Below are 8,755 nucleotides of genomic sequence, written 5' to 3'. Positions count from 1 at the left end.
CTAGCTCTCAGCACCTGCAGTTCTCAGTCCCCCATGGCACTGGCCGCCTGTCCTCAGCAACCACGTCCTACTTGTGTGTCTGTTCCCAGGGGCCTGGTCACTTCAGGAGGGCAGAGCTGTGTCCTGTTTTGCTTTTATTGTGGCAGCATCCTCAGGCCTGGAACATGCTGGTGCTGGGAAGGGCCCAAGGGAGTTGTGGATGGGATGCCAGGGAGGGGCGTGCTGACTGGAGCCGAGGGAGCGCCTCCTGCCCGTGTGCATGTGCGCACCCCTCGACCGCCTGGTGAGCACTCTGCTGCTCTCACTTCATTCATCCTCACAGAATCCCACCAGGGAGGTAGAAAAGGCACCATGATCTCTCTTCCCAGATGAGAAATGACGTGTAGATTGACCTTTTGGCTACCTGTGAGTTCACAGGCGAGGCCAGCTTTCCTCATTCTCAATACAGGGATCTCTCTGGAGGCCATGCCCACAGGCCACACTGGCCCATTCTGTTTTGGTAAATAAAGTGTGATGGTCACAAAGGCATCTCCAGCTGTGACTTGTCATCTGTGGTTGCTGTCATGCTGCTGTGCTGGAGCTGAGAGGCTGTGATGGAGACTGTGAGCCTTGGAGCTGAAGTACTCGCTCTCTCTGCCCTTTGCATGGGAGTACACAGACTGTACGGGCAGCAGTGGACCTCCAAAGTGCTTCTCAGGTGCTCAGAAGTCCCAGGTACCCTCTGTCAAGGTTCCTATTGTGACACAGGGTGCATTCTCCCCTTCATACCATGCTAACACAACAAGGGTGCAGAAACAGTGGGAGTTATGTGGGTTCCTGGGGCTCCCAGCACAGACAAGCAGCAGCGTCACATCTTCCTGCAGTTCTGGGGGCCGAGGCCAGCGTCTGCAGAGCCAGCTCCTCGGGGGATCTGGGGTGCTCTGTGCCTGGGGCTGTCTTCACCTCTCACTGCTTCTTCTCTGTGTCACCTTTTATTCTGGCCTTTATTTGGACATTGTCACTAGACTTGGCTGGTTTTTGTTGTTGTTGTTTTAGCATTTTTTGGGGACTGGGGACTGAGCCCTCCTGCACAAGATCTAAGCCTCTTTAAAAAAAACCTTAGAGACAAGGTCTCAAACTGTCCAGGCTGGCCTCAGACTAGTGGTCCTCCTGCCTCTCCCTCATGAGTAGCTGGGATGACGGTCATGGCCACCACCACTCCTGGCAGGAGACAGGATCCTGCTGCAAGCACCGGAGGGTAGGCCCCTGAACTTCCACAGAGGGAGAGGCGCATGGCCAAGCAGTCAAGGCCAGGAGGGTGTGTGTGGTCTTGACCCAGGCATGTGATACTTGGAACACATCCCCTGCTGAGAAGAGCCTTCAGACCTCCAGGAGTTTGTGCACTTTAAGGTTGCCTTGCTAAAAGGAGATGAGGGTTGTTAGACAACTGGGGATGCTGCATAGGCCAGGAGCCATCAGAGTGAACTCAAGGGAAGGCTGCATCTACATGCATGAGTGCTTGCGGGGAGAACACACAGGTTATTTATTTGAGGCAGGATCTCAAACTCCTGGACTCAAGTAATTCTCCTGCCTCAGCCTCCTGAGGAGCTGGGTCCACGGCCTGGTGAAAGTGCAGATTATAAAGCTGCAATTAAAACTAATTGTGCTAGCGATGGTGGTGCACCCCTGTAATCCCAGAGTCTCAGAGGCTAAATCAGGAGGACTGCAAGCTGGACCCTGGCTGGGCAACCTAGCAAGACTGTAGAAAGAAGGAAGGAAGGAAGGAAGGAAGGAAGGAAGGAAGGAAGGAAGGAAGGAAGGAGAAAAAGAAAAAAGTATTTGTAAAAAAGAAAGCCTGGGCTGAGTGCTTTCTGTAATCCCAATAGCTCAGGAAGCTGAGGCAGGAGGATCAAAAGTTCAAGGCCAGCCTCAGCAACTTAATGAGGCCCTAATCAACTTAGCAAGACCCTGTCTCAAAAAATAAAAAGGTCTGGGGATGTGGCTCAGTGGCAAAGTGCCTCAGAGTTCAATTCCCAGTAGAAAAAAAAGAAAGAAAGAAAAAACAAAAAAAAAGAAAGTCTGAAAGAGAGACACACAATGAAACATTAGTCTCTGTTGTGATTTTATTTTATTTTTTGGTATTAATGCTGGTAAAGATGGCACTTCTCTTCTGGGAGCTGAGGTCCATGATGCACTGAATGGCACGAAGAACCAGCACCTCCAATCCCTGAAGTGGCTCCATCTCTCAGCCAATGAAGAAGTAACAGCCCACTGGCCCTGCTCCTCCTCATCCTGTGTTGAGCCCATAAATATGAACACCCAGTTCACTCTCTTACTCTCTTGCTCTCCTCCCTCCCTCCCCCTCCCCTCCCCCTCCCCCTCCCCCTCTTCTCTTCTGTGACTGCCTGCTACAGTCCCGCCAATAAAATCTCCAACAGGTAAACAGTTGTTTTGGCTCCTTGAGTTTATGGAGCTTTTCCACCGTTCCTACATTAGGGATTGAACTCAGAGGTGCTTTACCACTGGGCCACATCCCCAGACCTTTTTAGTTTTATTTGTTTTATTCAGAGACAGGGTCTCACTAAGTTGATGAGGCTGGCCCTGAGCTTGTGATCTCCTGCCTCAGCCTCCAGAGTCACTTGGATCATAGACATGTGCCACTGTGCCCAGCTTCTTTTGTGATTTTGAGTGGATTAATATTTTGTGTACCTTTAGATTAATTTGTCAATAAACACATATTAACACTTTACTACTGAGCTGTATCCCAGCCCTTTTTATTTTTTATTTTGCTAAGTTGCCCAGTCTGGGCTGGAACCTGCACCTTCCTGCCTTAGCCTCTGGATTCTCTGGGATTGTAGACCCAATATATATCAACTCTTCCATAATGGAGGAAAAGTCATTTTCAAAATGGAAGAAAAGAGGGTTGTGGCTCAGCGGTAGAGCACTCGCCTAACAGGAGGTAGGCACTGGGTTCAATCCTCAGCACCATATATAAATAAATAAGTAAATAAAATAAAGTTATTTTAAAAAATGGAAAAGTTTTCACTTCTCATTCTGAGATGATGAACACAAAGCAGAAAAGTTTATAGAGGTGTGGACTTGTGTTGAGTGGGTAGTGTCCCAACCAGGCAGTGACTGAGGCCAGACTTTCCTGTCACCTGGGTTTCCTGTGGCACTTGAGATGATGGGCAGCGGAGACCTTCATCCCCACTGAACCCACAACACACGGTGCCTGGCCACAGTGCTGGCTTTTATTGAATGTTCTCTTCTGCTGCCCTGGGACCCTTCGGGGTCAGGCTTTCCAGTGTTCTTTTTGAGGTGCAAGCTATGCTTCAGCCCTCTGCCTGGCAGTGCCGCCTCCTGGCTCCTCCTCCCAGCTGCTGCACTCTGAGCTGCGGCTCTGTGTACTGGCTTCCTCTTAGGCGAGCTTTAGCAGAGCAAGGCAGCGATGGCTGTCTCAAGCCTGTCCTGAGGGCTTGCTCTTGTAGACACTGTCCACACCTCTGCCTCTCAGGTGGCTCAATTCTGGGAACCCACTGACTTTATGTTACTGGGTGGCTGACATTTCGCCCCACCCCCATCCTCTTTCCTACTATTGATGAATAGTGTTGCTGAGAAGGAAGAAAGTTATAGAATTAAGCTGAAATGCTGTGTGTGCACACATGCACCATGTCTGCCCATTCACATGGGGTGTGTGTGCATGTCTGAAGTGTGCACATGGTGTGTTTGTGGGGGGGCACTGTGTGCCCCAGTGGGGGTGAGTGGCAGCTACAACAGGTTTCCCCACAGACTCTCCCCACCCCTGCCTTCTCTTACCTGCCTCCACTTCCCTCACCACCTGCTGTCCTTTTTCCCTCTTAGAATCTCAGGACCAATTAACAAAACCAACCATTGGTCAAGCAACCAAGAGGTTTTATTCTAGGCCAAAGAATAGGCGACATGGGACCCATGACCCTCAGATCCGCTCCTTGGATTCTCCATTCTCCATCAAGGCTGAGAAGGGCACACACAGGTCAGCAGAGTAGTGGAGGGCAGCTGAGGGAGGGGTGAAGGGTCACGTGGTTTCCAGGGAGAGGTGAAGTTTCTAAGAATTTGTGGGCTGCTCTTTTAGCTCCTTTGATGGTCTCTTTTGGTCATCCTGGTGACGTTAGCTGTCACAGCAGGAGAGGACAGGAGGCTGTAATCAGCCTAAAAGTGAGTGCAGGTCAATGCTCTTTATACCCCTTTCAGAGCCTGGAATGAAGGACCTGGACTGTAGGCCTCAGGGAACTTCCCTTATCCACGACTGTCTCCACCCATCCCCCCCTCCCCACCCATCACTGTCCAGGCCTGCCCGGTGCTGAGCATGGAGACATATGTGGTGGTACCCACGATGTCCCCAGTGCAGGTGGAGATTTGTTATTGCAGCCCAGAGGGAAGGCAGGAAGGGAAAATGTGGAGAGCATGGAAGGAACCTGGCCCCACCCACAGCACACGCAACCCCTCCCCGCTGTCCAGTGGCCCCAAGGAGCTTCCCTTATCTACAGCTGTTCCCTACCCACCCTCCTGCCCCCCCAAATGAGGCCACCTCCAAATTTCCTCCCATGACCTCACCGTGCTAAACCTATAAAACCTTGATGAAGCCCGCTGCCATTTTCCCCTTGAAAATGGGCCCCTCAGTTGTTAATAAAGCACTGCTGATCTGCCGAGTCTGTCTTCATTTCTTTTATTTGGTGCTGGAGATTGAACTCAGGATCACCTGAAAACTAAGCCACATCCCAGCCCTGATTTGTATTTTATTTAGAGACAGTCAGGGTCTCGATAAGTTGCTTCGTGCCTTGCTTTTTGCTGAGGTTGACTTTGAACTTGTGCTCCTCCTGCCTCAGACTCCCAAGCGGCTGTAATTACAGGTGTGGCCACCATTTCTTTTTGTATTCTCTTTCATTGCTTTCAAACATGGCTGCTCTTGCTGCTGAAGCTGGCCAGGTCCAGCTTTTTCTGTGCTATTGTAGTGGCATCCCCTCCTCCACAGAAAAACTTGATTGTCACATTCCTCATGACTAAAACACCCAGGGTCACTGCAGGGGGACTGGGCTGCATGAAATAACCAGAGACAGAGATACCTTTTTCTTTGGGTCCGGTGATGGCTCCTCTGACCTTCGTGGTCCATGGGAAAGAAGAAAGGAGCAGATGCTGAACCCTTTTTACCGGAGAGAAGCCATCAAATGAGGCCAGGGGTCAGGTTTCAGGGGCTGAGTCTAGCATGTGATGTCTGCTGTCAGGTTGACTGACATCTAGGAAGGCCACACCCAAAGCCAGAGTAAGAGAAGGGGACACACAAAGGGAGCTTCCATGGAACATTCTATCCCAAACAGAGCAAAGGGGTGGGATTACAAAGGAACAGGTGAGTGTAGCTCTACCCCAGGGTGTGCCTATCAGAAGACTGGCTTTGCTATCTGGGTGGGGTGGGGTGGGGGACTGAGTCACAAGTCCTGGCACTCCGTGTCAGACTACAGTGGTCTTTCAGATCCCCGTGTTGCATCAGGACTGGAAGGCGTGGTACCTCAATGTGGCTCCCCACAATTAAGCTTCTCCAGAAATCTTCGCCATAATCGATTTTTGGACTATCAGCAAAAGAACCTCTACGAAGGAGTTAAGAGTGGTTAAGCCTCCTGTTTCCTGCTGCTCTGACTTGTTTGGTCTTAGACCTGAAAGAGATCGACACTCCAGTGCTGAAAACCCCTTTGCTAGTTTTTCATCAACATTATGGACTCTCTAGTGTAGTAATGATGTAGATAATACTTTGTAGAAGTGTGATTGCAAATGCAAAGTCTGAGAGGAAAGACAGATCCTTTCACAAGACCTCCCCTGCGCTGAGCTCCACAGAGGTGTTTACATTTCAAAGAGAAGAGGTTACCAACTGGGCTCCCTGGTAACAGCTGGCCAGGAGCGAAGGGGAGAAGCAGCTCTCCACTTCTCAGGTGCTGTCCTTAAGGGCTAACCTGCCCAGAACAGTGAAAGGAAAAAAAGGAAGCTGCTTTTGTGTGAACTTCTTCAGAGTGAGAGCTTCTGAGCCCCTCCCCTGACATGCTGGGTATCAAGTTCTGGAACTGCAGGAACGTGGGGTTCAGGGGCACTAGAAAGCTGCTCTGTGAGTGCGGACAGCCACTGCTCTCCACGGGGGGACAGCCTGGTCAGTTACCTCATGTTACTGACAATAAGTCTCTTGCATGAGATTCAGGGCGTGGCGTGGTTTTTGGACTTTGCGTGGACTCTCTAAATGTCCTTTCACTGATGCCAGTGACTCAGATTAGGCTCTCCCATTGACCTTGATCTCTCTTTGGGGATCTGAGCTGCTCTGGGATCCTATACTCCATCCTAGACCATCCTCACCTTGAACTCACCTTCCATCTCACTAAGTACCAGCTAATTCAGATAAGTTCCCCTGCCTTTGATCAACTCAAATGACCTGCCAGTTCAGGAAGTGACCGTTGAACATCCAGCACTCCTAGGGTTCCCATTCACAGGCACCCCCAACCATTGATTGAGTCTATGGGCCGAGAAGGCTCCCCCCACCCCCAGCAAAAGATCTCTCTCTGGGTCTCAGTTCTGTAAAGGATGATGAAAAAGCTCAACAAGCCAAAACAACCATTTACCTGTCTGAGATTTTATTAGCAGGACCAGAGCAGTCAGTCTCCGAAGAGGAGGAAGGAGAGAGAGAGGGAGGAGAGAGAGAGAGAGAGAGAGAGAGAGAGAGAGAGAGAGAGAGAGAGAGAGAGAAAGGGAGGGGGAGGAAAGGGGAGAGGGAAGAGAGGGGAGAGGTAGGAGAGGGGAGGGGGGAGAGAGAGGGGAGAGTAAGAGAGAGAGGGAGAGTAAGACTGTAAGAGTAAGAGAGCGAACACGAACCCGGTGTTGATATTTATGGGCTTAACACAGGATGAGGAGGAGCAGGGCGAGTGGGCTGTTACTTCTTCATTGGCTGAGAGTTCACACCACTTCAGGGATTGGAGGTGCACCATTCAAACTTTGCAGCGCCATTCATAGGGATTGGAGGTGATGGTTCACGCGCCTTCAGTGCATCATAGACCTGAGCTCCTGGAAGAGAAGCACTCTGGGCGCCATCTTTACCAACAAGTTCCTCCTTTGGCTCAAAGCCCTGGTGCTGAGAACCTCGTGGGCCTTAGCCCCAGCTGCATCCCTGAGGCAGTGAGGACTCCAAGAGTGGTCAGCTCTTCCTCATTCAGTGTGAGAAGACACAGAGGGATGCCTGCGCTGCTCCCTACCAACTCTCTCTTGCCATGGGCACAGCCTCCTCTGCCATCCCCTTGGACACCCCTTGGGTTGCTTTTTAGCAAATTTAGACTCACTCCGCTTTACCCCTGACTTAAAGGTGTGAAAACTAATTCACTCTGCAACCAGATTGGGCCTCTGGACCTTAGAAAATGGTTCCAAATGGTCACTTAAGGCACTCTAGATCCCAACATTTTGAGGGACCTTTTTAACTTTTGTGAGGGCTTGGGAGATGAAAAGAAATCCCCCTCTGCTCCTCTTGTTCTCCAGCCCAGGTTCGGCTGACTCTGGATACCCCCCCCAACCTCAGGACCCTTCCGAAACCCCAGACTTTGACCCCGCTGACGAGCCCCTCCCTACCACCCTCCACCATCTCCGACCCCTCCCGGCCTCCCTCACCTACTTTCGGTCACCCTTTACTTGCTCTGGCTCTGGCACGGACCCCTCTACCCAGCTCACCCCTCTGCTTCCCCTCTGTGAAGTAGCAGGGTCACAGGGAGTTGTTCAGGTACCCGTCCATTCTCCCTTAGTGAACTCTCCCAAGTCAAAAGAAGGCTAGGGTCCTTCACCTCTCACCCTTCAGGGTACATTCAGGAATTCCAAGACCTAACCCAGTCACATGCTTTCCTTTCCAGGATGTTCCTAGGATCCCATCCGACATTCTCCTCCCTGAAGAACACAGGCACATTCGGGAGCAGGCCAGAAACTATGCCGGGAAAGTCCACCAAACCTCCCCGTCTCACCCAATTGGCACTGAGGTAGTTCCTGATCGTGACTCCAACTGGGACTATGATTTGGCTGGAGGGATCACTGGTAGGAACCAATTCATTACCTGCCTCATGGCAGGACTAAGAAAATCAGCCCATAAAGCTATGAGGAACTCCAAGAGGTTATTCAGGACAAAAATGAATACCCCTCAGTATTCTTGGTCTGCATTACAAAGGCCCTTTTACAGTTCACCTACCCAACCCTGAAACCCCAGACAGGAGACAACTACTAATGACCCATTTCTTCTCCCAGAGCTTTCCCGACATGAAGGATAAACTCAAACACCTAGAGAGGGCACCCTAACTCCACAAGCAGAGCTTCTGGAAGTGGCTTTTAAGGTCTATAATGGGAGAGATGAGAAGAAATACCAGATGCTGGCCAAGGCCTTTCAACCTGCCCCAACCACTGGCACTTTGGCATCCCCACTCCCTAAAAGGCAGCCAGGGGGACCCCCTGACCCCTCCTTCAAATGTGGTCAAATGGGTCATGGGGTCAGAGTATGTCCGGATCTCCGAAAGCCTCCTGGGGCATGTTCCAAATGCCATCAGGAAGGCCACTTGCACCAAGAGGTGCAAGGCCACCCGGCTCTGATATCTTTCCAGTGGATCTTCTAGGTCTGGCAATGGATGACTGAGGAGGCCCAGGTCCCCTCATCCAACCACCACTTCTCAGGAGCCCAGGGTAACCATGGTGGGGGCAGGTAGTCCCGTCTCTTTCCTTTTGGACACTGGCGCCACAT

The sequence above is a fragment of the Urocitellus parryii genome, unplaced genomic scaffold (genome assembly GCF_045843805.1).
Source record: "Urocitellus parryii isolate mUroPar1 unplaced genomic scaffold, mUroPar1.hap1 Scaffold_145, whole genome shotgun sequence".
Taxonomy (NCBI): domain Eukaryota; kingdom Metazoa; phylum Chordata; class Mammalia; order Rodentia; family Sciuridae; genus Urocitellus; species Urocitellus parryii.
This window is presented reverse-complemented; position numbering follows the sequence as displayed.